Source organism: Patagioenas fasciata, chromosome 2, assembly GCF_037038585.1.
Source record: "Patagioenas fasciata isolate bPatFas1 chromosome 2, bPatFas1.hap1, whole genome shotgun sequence".
In the NCBI taxonomy this organism is placed as follows: domain Eukaryota; kingdom Metazoa; phylum Chordata; class Aves; order Columbiformes; family Columbidae; genus Patagioenas; species Patagioenas fasciata.
In genome coordinates this window covers 14033908-14046478 of record NC_092521.1, presented here as the reverse complement: position 1 = coordinate 14046478, position 12571 = coordinate 14033908, and the positions used below count along the sequence as shown (strand labels likewise).

The 12571-nt window shown below is 46.1% G+C and overlaps 1 protein-coding gene across 2 annotated transcripts in view; it reads left to right on the top strand.

The window, feature by feature from the left end:
- ZHX2 (zinc fingers and homeoboxes 2) overlaps nt 1-12571 on the top strand; it is a 76694-nt gene that overhangs the window by 31469 nt on the left and 32654 nt on the right. Inside the window, exon 2 of one of the 2 annotated variants that reach the window (XM_065832556.2) lies at nt 1091-1162. The exons of the other annotated variant lie outside the window; for it this stretch is intronic. The gene's annotated coding sequence lies outside the window, so the exon portion shown is untranslated. The remainder of the gene's footprint in view (nt 1-1090; nt 1163-12571) is intronic. 2 annotated transcript variants of the gene reach the window in all.

Below are 12571 nucleotides of genomic sequence, written 5' to 3'. Positions count from 1 at the left end.
CCTTACTCTGAGATGGAGCAGAGCGAGAAGCAGCTTCCCTGTTATCTATGAATAAACATGCAGCTTTTTCTATTCTAAGCTCTTAAAAATGGTTTTGGTTGTGTAACAGCTCCTGGCCTCCCAGCTCCTCCAGTAGCCATAATACTCTTTCAGGAAACCAAGTCTTATCTTCCCTTGAAAAGAAGCAAAAAAATACCTCCCTAACCTGCTGGGAAGTAGCAAAAGACACTGTGATTTCTTTGGGGTTGCCAGCTGACCTACCTCTGGCCTGGTAACAACAGTGTGAAGTTTCAAACTCAAATACTTCAGCTGGAGCTGAAAATGCAGGTTGTGCTCTTGCTCAAGCAATCCATAAGCTTCTGCCTCTTTTCTTGAGGGACTAGCAGGGTGTTTTGCTGCATGTATTTCTTTCAGTCAGGGTGGCTCCATGTCCATTTATGTTCTCTTTTCCTGTTCTTTGCAGGCGTGGCAATTCTCAGGTGTGTGTATATACACCTGCACAGCCACTGCAAAGTGGGGATATGAATTGTATTGGTGCTGCCCTTGCAACTGCTGAAAGTGAACCTTCCTCTCCTGTTTCTTTTGGGGAAAAAAAAAACCAAAAGGCAAACATGAGGAAAGCAAACTTTAGCTTTGGGACACAGCAAGTGAGTCCCTTTAAGGAAAAGAAGGGAAATTTTGATGGCATTTTGTTGAAGTTCCCAGGAGCCAAGTAGAGCTTGTTCTGGTACGTGTCTGCTGCAGTAGCTGTTTTATGGGTATTTCCAGTCCGAACTTCAGCAGAACTACCTTTGGATACTGGTGTGAGTGCTCTGCACTGTCTGCTTCGCCTAAGAAATGTGGATTTTTTTTTCCCTCAAGAGGCCCCCAACATTCATCGTGTTACTGTAACAGGGCTGGAGCACCAAATCTCTCAAATTCTGTGTTTGTCAGTGGAAAAGGGAATTACTGCAGTTCCTGTCAGTCGGCATTCCTGGGTGCTGGCTTAAAAACTAAGTTGTCACTCAGAGAGTGGAAGAGGTGGCTGCTATTTTCTCCCTTTTTTTTTTTCCTTTTTTGCTGACTTACATAGCTTTTCTCTGTTGTGTAGGTAACAAAAGTTCTACTCACCTTCAGAGATGTATAAGTACTGAGATTCCCAGGATGTAAGAAATGCAGTGCTGTGAGTATTTTCTTTCTGTTTAAATGAGAAACCCAAGCTTGCCCAAACAGAAGAAAGATTTTTTAGGTTTCTTTGTTTGGTGTGATTTTTTTAAAGACACTAAGAAATGTTTACAGCAAGCAAATCCAGTCTTTTGGAACCACTTGTGTGCCTTTGGCACTTCTTTGCAATCCACAAAATAAAGTCAGCATTGTATTACCACATAGGCCAAATAATTATCTCACTGCAGATATGAACCACATGAATGCATTTAACTGAGAATATGGGCAGCAGAATGGACCATTAACACCATCTGAAGCCTGTTTGTTGTTTTCAAGCTCTACCAACCATTGAAAGACAAAATCTTGCTGGAGAGTTGAGGTGTTGCTCATGAAGAACGCCTGCATCTTTCGAAAGCAGAGAAGAGCATAGATTTGCCATGAGGTTGTTTTTTTGTGTGTGCACAGCACCCCAGCCCAGTCTTCAAAACAGAAAACCGTCCAATATTGAACTCTTCCCTGACCTGATAAAATAACTTTGGAGGAACTTTTCACCATGGGAGGCACCTACATGCAGGGCTTCCTCCCTTGCTCCAGAGCAGCTCAGCCAGGAGCTTTTTTAAAATACATATATATATAAATATATTTATATAAAAGTATATATTTAAGGAGCAGCTGCACTATGGCCTTTTCCTATGCATTGCTAAAGGGGCTGGGCTGTGTTTTGCCAGCAGCTGTGGCTGGTTTGCAGCTCTCCAGCTGGACTGACCGGGACTGCACTAAACCAACCTGGGCAAGCCTGGCCTAGAGCCCATGTCTGTGTGTTTGGCATAGTGTAGGCTCTTAAAACAACCCCTCTGGAATGGTGCAAGGCTGGACAACAAGACTAAAATTTGGATTGGAGGCTTGGATGCCGTTGCTCTGAGCTTTGCTGCTTTTTGTAAGTACATTTCCTTTGTAGAGGGGTTGAATAAGGTGTTTTCTTTGAGGTTTTTAAAATCAGCCCAACTGCTGTCCCATTTTTACCTTGTTCTGTGATGATGGAAGTCTATGATTGCTTGGAAATCAGCAGAGTTTTGTTTCCATTTTTATTTCAGTGACTTACAGGCTGTTTTCTGTTACAGCAACACAAATCTATTCGGGCTAGAGCAGAATAAAAACCCAAATTGAAATCAGCCTGAAAAAAAGAAATGGCTATGTTTTGTTAACAGAAGAGAAACCAAGTCCATCAGTGTTTGGTAAAGACCTAGAAGTTCCTTCATAAATACTTAACAAGCATTCAGAAACTGGTAGTAAAAAAAACTGACTAGGGAATCTTACTTTAGGCTTTTTTGGAGGATACTGTCAATGAGTGTAGTTACTGAGAGAGAAAGGATATAAGATTATGATGATTTTTGTATTGATCTGCCCTCAATAAGGTCAACAGCTTATATTCTACCTTTGAATTGAAAACATTTTCTCTGAACTCCTTGCTGTTTAAGCTGTCACACAAGACTTGCTGATCGAGCTGTGGGGTTTCTTTTTCATCAGTTACTTAGAAAACATTGCACAGGATGGGCTTTGGCCCCTTCTTTTATGTCTGTGTTGGCTTTGGAGTAATGGGAAGAATAGACATGGATTTAGGTGAAGAAAATTCAGCAGGAAGATGCCACGTGTACGTATGGTGTGTCTCAAAGTATATCCACACACTAAAAATGCTCTTTGCTCATCTCAAAAGCGAAGTTTGCTTGTTTGGGGTTTTTTGACGTTTGTTTTTTTGTTTTCTGTTAAGTAGGCAGTGTTGAAATTTGGCAGGTGTTCCCGAGGTCTGAATGAATCTGTGTCCTAATGCACCCTTGTGGTGGTTCCTTCCACAACAGGAATAAACAAAGGGACCTGCTCCTGCCCTTCCAAGGTGGACCACTAGTCCCAGGTAGATGTTATCTGTGTTGTAAAGTCAAAGCCAAGTGATAGTGCTGAGGGTGACGTGCAGTTCCTGGGTGCCTCTGATTAATCATGGCTGCGTTAAGAGGGTGGAAGAGAAAACAACAGCAGGCTGCTTGGAAGCTGCCCAGGTAACTCGTGAATGGTCTCAGACAGCTCTGAAATTATTGCAGTGAGATGTAGTTGTTGTTCAGCAGTGAAAGGAGACTGTAAATTCCCATTTATCTGTCTCCTTCTGCTCTGGCTGTATGGCAGAAGCCCAAGTGAAGAACTGAGGAGCATGAGAAGGCTGTAGCAGGGTGATGCTGGCTGAGAAACTATCCTGCTCAGAAGCTGGGCGAGAGACCAGAACTGGAAGACCTCTATACCTGCATGTCCCTGCTCTGCCTCCGCTTGTATTGTCCTGCAGATGTTTCAGGACCAGGTGTTCAATGAGAGATTTGATGGAAAGAGGGGAAGGAAGGCTTCTTTGCCATTTCCCTCTTTCTCTTTGCCTCCCCAGCACCCAGAGGGTGAAACCTGCCCAAGGCTGCTCCCAGAGGTGCTGTCTCCTGCATGGGGTGGCAACCTGGGTTGCAGCAGTGGTTCAGGGTGGTTCCAGCTGACGTTTACACAGAGAGAACCTAAACCAAGTGCTGATCTGGGGAGCTCCTGCCACTTCTGGTGGGCCTGGGGACACTGATGAGCAAAAAGAGGCAGGGAGATGTGGTTGCTTCACCTGTTAGGCTTTAATGCATCTCCCCTTTGTAAGGCAGCATCTCTGTTCTGCTATTTAAAAGCAATACCAACTTTTTTATGGACAGGATTCCCCTGATGGGGGTTTTGTTCTCTGGGCAGTGCAAGGCAGAGTCATCTTTTCATGAGGGACCAAGCTCTGGGAGGATGCAGGAGGAGGGTTTCCTTCAGGTTGTATGTGCCTGAGGAGAAGCATCTTCAGCTGTACTGCTGTGGTGTGGCTGCTCTCCCACCCCAGGACACTGTGTGAGGACAGGTTGGTGGGTTGGCTGCAGTTCAGGTGGGGCCTTGGCGTGCCCAGGGCAGGATGCAGGGTTGGGCTGCGGGGCAGAGCAGGTCCAGCAGCAGAGCATGAAGGGCAGGGATGCACTTTTCATGTGTTGGAACAACTTGGGACAAATAAACTTGGAAAAATTAACTGGTTTATGTCAAGGCTTCTGGGTCTGTAACTATAAAGATGATATTACTTGCAGTGGGCTGTTCTCTACCAGATAAGATTTAGATGGGTTTTGAGGCTTCAGGGTTTTGTGGTTTGGTTTGCTTTGCTTTGCATTTTTAGGGGGGTATTGTTGTTACTTGGAGCTTGAGCAATGAATCTACAAACATTTTCTGTCAAACCAAAGAAAGGGTCTGACAGTGGTGTGTCCAATGAGTGCCAGCACTACACATGGTGGCGGCTTTGTGAAACGCAGCCACGATGCTGCCTCCTTGCTCTTACATGGGGTGAGAGGTTGGGCTTCAGCTGGGCAGCCCTCAAAGCCGGAAACCATCGCTTGTCACCAGAAAAGCCACCTCTCTAAATGGTGCACTCCTCACAAAATCAATGCACATTTCTCCAGTGTTTGGTCAGGCAACTGTAGGGAAATGTTGAACAGATGGTGTTTGTTTGTTTTTTTTTTTAAATGGGGGACAAAATACTACTGTAACAGAACAAAGATGGGGAGGAGCAGTTGGTTGGAAAGCAGAAGACGCTTAGTCAGGAGAGCTGAGGCTTAGCCAAAAGCCTCCGTTGCCCCCTTCGTCTCGAATCTGAAGGCCAGGCTTAGGCTTTGGATTGTGACAGTGGCTTTCACCTGGGAAGGGGTGAGATTTTTTTCTATGTGACTTCAAACTTGCATTTTGTGTTGTGGCCAAAGGGAGGGAAGAGGGCAGGTTTCCCCAAGTGCTCAATGCTGTCTGGGCTTCGGTAGGGACAGGTCTTCTGCTGGCCAGCTCTCCAGCAGCCCCAGTGTGGTGGTCCTTTGGGACCTTATTCCATAGTCAAGAGTTGATGGCACTTGAAGAGGCAAAAGCGAGTTTTGTTACATTCTTATTTTTGGTAATGTCTCTTCTTCCTTTTCTTTTCCATTAAGCATGATGTCACAGATGACATCAGTCCAATAACTGCTTGTGGTTGTCATAGTCACAGCCTGTGACACCCAAACAAAGCAGCAGGAAACCAAAGCTGGCATGCAAATGCTGTAATATTCATCACGTTCCTTTCAGTTAATAACTACATGGTTAGGTATTTATTTTCCATTTGAAAAGAAGAAGGGGGGCATTAAAAGCACAAACTTGAGTTGTTGAGGGATAGGAAGGTTGGCCCCAACTCCATCTGAGCAACGCAGCTGCACTTCTCCCTCATGGTCCTCTTCCCCCAAGCCAATGTTGCTCTAGACCTCAACCTCTTGACTCCCTCCTGCAGCAGTTCCCGTTGTTGCAGACCACGTGGCGATGCCACAGCATGGACAAAGGCAACAGGAGAAGTCTCACCACCTCTAACCCAAGCTGCATCCCTGGGAAAAGCCTGCCAAGCGCTGGCAGTGAGTGCCGGCAACAGCCGTGGGTCAGCTGTGGAAAAGGCCGGCTTTGGCTGCTGGGTGGCTGAGGTTGCGGTCCTTGGAGTGTGTGGACAGAGGGTGTGGAATGTTTTCTTCAGCTTGGTTGGGGATGTGTTGGGGAGGAGGGGGTTGTTGTGTTTGGATTTTTATTTTTTTTTCTAGATCTGTAGAATAAGCTGTTCAGGATAAGTGGTAGAGCGGTTTACCCTTGCAAGGTTTAATCTCCGCTCCTTTGGAGTTTTGCACAGTTGGCCTGGTGGTAGGAAGGCACCTGCTGCAGGAAATAATTCCAATAATTTTCAAAAAAAATTTACAGAAATAGATCTGGTGCAAGCACTGTGTTTGCGAGATGAGCACTGGAGGCGGGTGGTCGGCGCTCACTGGGAAGGAGCCGCGTAATCCCCTCGGTGCCACGGGGACATGGGAAGCCACCATCCGTGCCCCTCACCAAAACTGCCCCTTGCCCAGCACTGTCCCCGTTCGTGTCCCCATGGGGACACGCTGACCCTGAACACTCCAGCATGGCTTCCCCAGAATGTTTGGGCTCGTGATGGATGTGCTGAGCGGGGGGCCGGCGGCGAGTGCGGAGCAGGCAGAGTGCGGCAGCAAGCGCTGCCTGTCTCGGGGGCTGCAGCTTCAGGCGTTCGGTGCCGCGGGTGCTTGCAGGGGGGTGTTCATTATCTAATAGCTGGTGGTTGATTAATATGCTCTGAGTCAGAAACACCAGGGTATTTTAGCTTTCTCTAGTTGCTATGGCAACATTATTTTAACAAATAGCTTTTTAATATTTAATTAAAACTCAGCTTTTGGCAAGCTGGAGTAAGAACTATTACAATTGCTACTACAAAGGGTTGGCAATGAAGTGTATTTCAGAGTCACGTTGTTTTTGTTGGTTTGGGTTTTTTTTGGTTTGTTTTTGGTGTGTCCCCCCCAACCCCCTACCGTCAGCTTAAAAAAAAAAATAAAAGGTGTGGGGGGGAAATCAGTAATTCATTAGTTGTGAGAAACGTGCGCTTGTTCCCAAGACACAAAGCAAATGTAATGCAAATCGGCAGTTACTGTTCACAGCTGAATGTTGTCACTTCTTTAACATATAGTGCCAAGCCAGCTCTGTAAGGATGGTGTGCTATGACAGCGTTTATTAGTTGCTGTTTTGTCGCTGGCGTTCCTTGTTCTACCTTTGCTTGCTGGGTGAGATCATTCCCTTTCTGTTTACTTCATGTTCCGTCTGTGTCAGGTTGGATGCTTTTCCCTCACCAGCTTGTAGAAGAGGTTGGTGCTGTGTCAGGATCAGGGTCTGGACTGATTCCTAGTCTTTTTTTGTAGGTGAACTCCTCTGCTCCTTGATAAAGAATGATTCTGCAACATAGACAAATGAACAGAGAACTCGGTCTCCAGAGAAAAATAAATATTTAACAGCTCTCTTTGTAAATACCCTTTATTTATAGAACAGTTGCACGTTCTATTGTGCTTGGTAAATGGGGATGCTTTTTATGCAAGAATTCTGCCTTGAGGGACACGGTGGATACTTAATGTCATCTGTGATATAATAATGAAATAAATGTGTTGCTCTCGTGGGATTCCTTCCCAGCCCCTGTTTTCTGTGATTAACTTCAGTATCGCATGCGTAGTCTCTGTTCACGTTGCATCCCTTAATATTGTACCGAAACATTATTTGAAAAGTAGCACCTTTATTTCCTGCAGGGGTGGAAAGGCTCTTGAGTGCTGTGACTTGTGCCAATGTTGTAGTTTAACCTGAGCTAGCAGTACAACCATGATAGCTGCTCACTCACACCCCAGATAGGAAAGAGAATCAAAAGGGAAGGGAGGAACTTGGATTGAAATAAACACAGTTTAATAAAATAGCAAAATACTAATACACTACTAGTAAATACATATATAAAATGGAAATAGAATATAAAATAAAAGATACTCAAGGCAATTCCTCATGAACTCCATCCACATAGAGCAGGGAGTCCCAGGAAACAGCACTTGATCCCAACAGCTGAATGCAAAGAGAGAAAACAGGAAAAAGGCAGAGAGACCCAGAGGCCTCTGCAAAATGTCAGGATGGCAAAAAGGCCAAATTAAACATCCCGAACAGAACTCCCCTGAACAGGTCTCCGAGAGCAAAGAGAAAATCCAGAGAGAGAGCACACAGGAAGATCCTGACTCTTCTTAAATATGGAGCATGACCCTGGTGGGATGGAATGCTCTTACTGATCAGTCTGGATGCCAGTCAAGCTCTGCCCCATTCCTGCCCCCCTTCCTCGATGCCTCACACCTGTGGGCAGAGCGCTCAGAATGTCTTTGGCTTTCAGACCAGAGCAATTAAAAACATTAACTCTGTGCTGGATGTTTTCTCTTGTTCTCGAACTCAGTCCAAATAATGACTGAGCTAGTTATGAAAAAGAAAGGTTTCTAACTGCATGAAGAAAATTAACTCATTTTCATTCAAATCAGCACAGCTGAGGAATTTGAGGCTATACATACATCCATCACGTATCACTGTGGTGTCTCGCCAGGTCCCTGGGATTGATGCATTTGGTGTCTTGATGGGATGGTGCTGTTATCCCACCTTATAAATGGAGAAAGGCAGACCTAGAGAGATGCACTAGGATGTGTCTTACCTCAGCTACCTGTAAGTCACACGGTTGTTCTATGGTAGCTGTCTAACCACTCCTGGGAGCAGTTGTGAGACTGCACCATTTGCAGAGGTGTTTCACCCTTCTTTGGGACAGATATTTGAGACAGGTTGTAGCCGTTGACCCTCAAAATTGCCCGTTTCTCCCTAGTTGCTCTGAGACATAAATTAGATGGGGAAAATTAGGCTAGAGAAGTGCCATCGTGCACCAAAGATCTTTTATGCCCATTTCTTTAGGAGTCCATAATGGTGTCCTGGGCTGGAGGATGTCCTCGGTTGTTACACTGCTCTGGTCACGCAGTCTCGTGTCCCCCTTCCAAAGCAGCACAGATAATCTCTGCTGCACGTCGCTCATGGGTGGCCACCCAGGATTAAACAACTCAGAGGGACATGCAAACCCAGTCCCTAGGCATGTAAATTCAGGTGCAGGAGATCTGCCTAAATTCTTCTAGCAAACCAGGAAGAGAACTAAGGCTTTCCTTCCTATTTATGCTGGAGGTGTACTGTTGCAACCAAAATTATAGTGATAATATTGCTGCAGCAACATTACAAATAGTATGGATGTGTGGTTCTTTAAAGCATCCTTCTTTGCATCTCATACGTCTTAGTATGCTAAGTGTTTTGGACTCTGTGTAAACCCCTCTGCTAGCTGATTGCAACTTTGAGGAGTCCAAAGGTGATCCTGGGATGTGATGGGAACTGTCATGGGAGCACGATCTCTGGGTGGACAATGACAAGCACTGAGCAGATCATGCTCTCCACCACCTGGGTCAGCTCCTGGTTCCTGAGAGGTCTGGGAAGGAATCCTTTCTGTTTCCCAGCAGCAAGGAACTGAAATGTACTGCAAAAGTAAAATTTGACTGTTCTCATACGAAATGTGGGTCTCTGTGAGGCTTTGCAGAGGGATGGTGGGAGGTCCTGTGGAGCCAGAGGGGCAGTGTGGGGAAAGCTGACAAGCAGATGGGTGAAGCTGGCATTGCCAGTGGAGCAGAGGAGATGAGTGCTGCTCCATTAATTAACACAACCAGGCAACTCCAGAGGGACAAGGAGGACTGAGAGGTTTGAACCAAACGCCCTGACCGAGGGGGGACTGTGGAGCCGCTCTCTGGGAGGAGGGAGACAGGTTTGTTGATGGTAACTGGTATAGGTGGGGGTCTGAGCAGTGGTGCTTTTGACTATTAGAAGGTGGAGGGTTAAGTAGCTGAAATGGGAATTGTGGTGAGAAGGCAGAGAAATAATATTTCTACCTGAAATTTTCATTCTGTGGCAAAATCTTGAGAAGGATGGAGAGAAAAATGCTGCAGGATAGCGATCCTGCTCGGGCTATGAGCTGGAATGTAGAAGTGCCTCCAGGTTACAGGTGAGAGAGATGTGGCCGATAGCCAAAATACAGGCAGTAGAGCAGATGGGAGAACAGGGACAGTCAGGAGCACGGCTGTCCCTGAGCAGACGTGGTGCGGGGGCGAGCAGCGGGCTGTGGGTATGGATGGCTGTGCCTGGAGCCTGCGTGGTGGAGCAGACCCGGCTGTGAGCGGTTTGGGGAATCCCTGCTGTGTATTGCTCCCAAGTGTTGTGATGGGTAGCAGGTCTAGATGGTCAGATCTGCCTGGAAAATGGCTCCTGAGGGAAATCAGTGTAGTCAGGAGGAGAAAAAAAGTAGGAGATAAAAGCCCATATTTTTGTTTGGGTAGATGTGCAATGGAGTCGTACTGGAAAAACTGAAATGTGATTTGCAAGGGGAAATAAAAGGTCTGCTGCAAACACAGACTGGTGTCAGAGAGTTTACCTGCCAGGTCCCCAGCTCAGCCTCAACTACTCAGCCTTTCCGTATGTGCTATGTAGGTTTTCAATTTACAGTCATCTGGGAGTGGCACGTCATCTGGAGAGGCGTGACGTGTGCTCTGGCAGGTCTGACTTTGCCACCTCTGAGGGTAAGGGTGGGTCTAAGCTGGCAAAAAGCCCTGAGTAGGAGTAAATGGAGTAAAGGGTACATTTCTCCTGAGTATATCTCTCCTCTCAGAGATAACAAGATAACAAGGACTCCCCAAAATGAAGCCTGTGGGCCTTTATTTTTTTCTTTTCAATGGTGGTTTAGGATCCATGCACACACCTTGTATTGCAAGCCAGTGATCTGTCAAAATCCTCATGTGACCAAGCAGGGGAATTCTTCCTCTCAGCCAAACACTCACTCCCAATGCTTAAAGCCAGCCCAGACTTTGCTAGCTTTCCTCTTCACTGGTCCCAGTTGATTTAAAACACACACTTGCCAAGCACACATGGAAGTAGCAGCAAGAACATCAAGAGATGGAATAGAGAGTCAGGTGAATTGAAAAGAGATGGGAAGCAGCAAAAATGGCAATGAATTTGCCTGGAGCTTCCCATTTCTACCTGTATCAGACCTTTCCTTTCTCTTTTGCTGCCGCTGGTAGTTTTTGGTGGTGTTGCCTTCTCAGTGGCTGCTTGCTTGTTAAAGTGTCTGCTGGAAGTCAGGGAGGGTTGATATCCTGAAAGCAGGAGCGCTTGAACCTGTGAGTCTGCTTGTGTGTTGGAGAAGACACTCTGGTCTCCTAACTCAACAGATGCAATGGGGGTGAATATCCCCTGCTTTGCATCACAAATAGTTTTGTACAATGCAGCTGTGATATTTGCAGGGGTAATGTGTGCTTAGTCCCACTTTTGCTGTTGGTGGAGTTAGGGTAGAGCATCACGTATGCACTGAGCACAGTAGCGGTCTCTGAGTTGTCTCGGTTTTCACTGTCAACATTAGTCATGACTCAGGTATAAACAATCTGGCATGTTTCCTGTCTGCACATCTCCAAGCACGGTCTTCTGCTTGCATGCCTCAGAGCAGACTGCAACTGCATTTGCCACGCTCTGAAATCCAGCCAGGCTTGATAGAGATGAATCAAACCCCGCAGCGCTAGGGGCGGCTGGGTTTCGGGTGCTGCTGGGAGAGTGTGTAGAAAGGGCAAGGAGCGAGTGTGGCACTTGGGATCTACTACAGGAGGAGACTTAAGCTCCAGCAGGATGAGGAATGGTCTTGTGTTTGCTGTTACTAATATTATATATCTGTTACTTATATATAATATATGCTTATCTAATGATCATATGTTAATATATACTATATAAATACAAAGAAGAACTGCATTTGTTTTTAGCTTTATTGTAATCTGTTGGATCCCCATCTTGATGTGACCTTGCTCCCCCATGGTTCATCTCTTCAGTAAAAGAGCCCACTGAGTGGCCCTGACCAGGACATCCCTCTGGTACTGGAGGAGTGCAGAGAAGGAGCAGCTTTCTTCTTTGATCTTGCTTCTGCCAAGGTCAATAGCAAAATTTCAGATGACATCAATAAGCCAGAATCAACCCCAGTAGAAATAACTCCTAAGGTGCTTGGAGACAATACCTGTGAGTAGGTGAGGAGCAGCCCCTGTGTGCCTGCAAAGGGGACAGGAGCATAGCCCGAATAGGGGTTGTTTCACTATGAACATGTTCGTTCTTGTGCACGTTGTCAAAAGGAAAGAAACTTCTGCAGCGTGGTGTGGTGCTTTCTGTTGCAGCAATAAGTTTTGCTCTGTTACTGTAGAAGTTGTGCCACTTCTCCTAAGAGAAGATCTAAAAGCACCTTACTTCGCTGTCTGTGAAAAACTGAAGGATGTGTTTTGTGCATGTCATGGGGATCTCTGAGCATCTCTTTCCAGCTGAGTAATTTAGAATCATAGAATCATTTTGGTTGGAAGAGACCCTCAAGATCATCAAGTCCAAATGTAACTGAACACTGGCACTAAACCACGTCCCTGAGAACCTCTTCTACACATCTTTTAACAACTCCAGGGATGGTGACTCAACCACTTCTCTGGGCAGCCTGTTCCAATGTCTGACAACTTCTTCTGTGAAGAAATTTTTCCTAATATCTAATCTGAACCTCCCCTGGCACAAATTGAGGCTGTTTCCTCTCATCCTATCACTTCTTACTCAGGAGAAGAGACCAACCCCCTCCATGCTATAAGCTCCTTTCAGGCAGTTGTAGACAGCGATAAGGTCTCCCCTCAGCCTCCTTTTCTCCAGGCTGAACAGCCCTAGTTCCCTCAACCACTTCTCGTAAGACTTGTGCTCCAGACTCTTCACCGGCCCTGTTGCCCTTCTCTGAACTTTCTCCAGCAACTTGTGTCATTTGAACGAAATCCTGACCATGTATGTCAGCCTTGCACTAGCCCTGACCACCAGAGGTGACAGTGAAATTGGAGGTACACCCTGTATGTTAAAAGTGGTTGTGACAGGCTGTGGCAGCTTTACACATGCATCACCT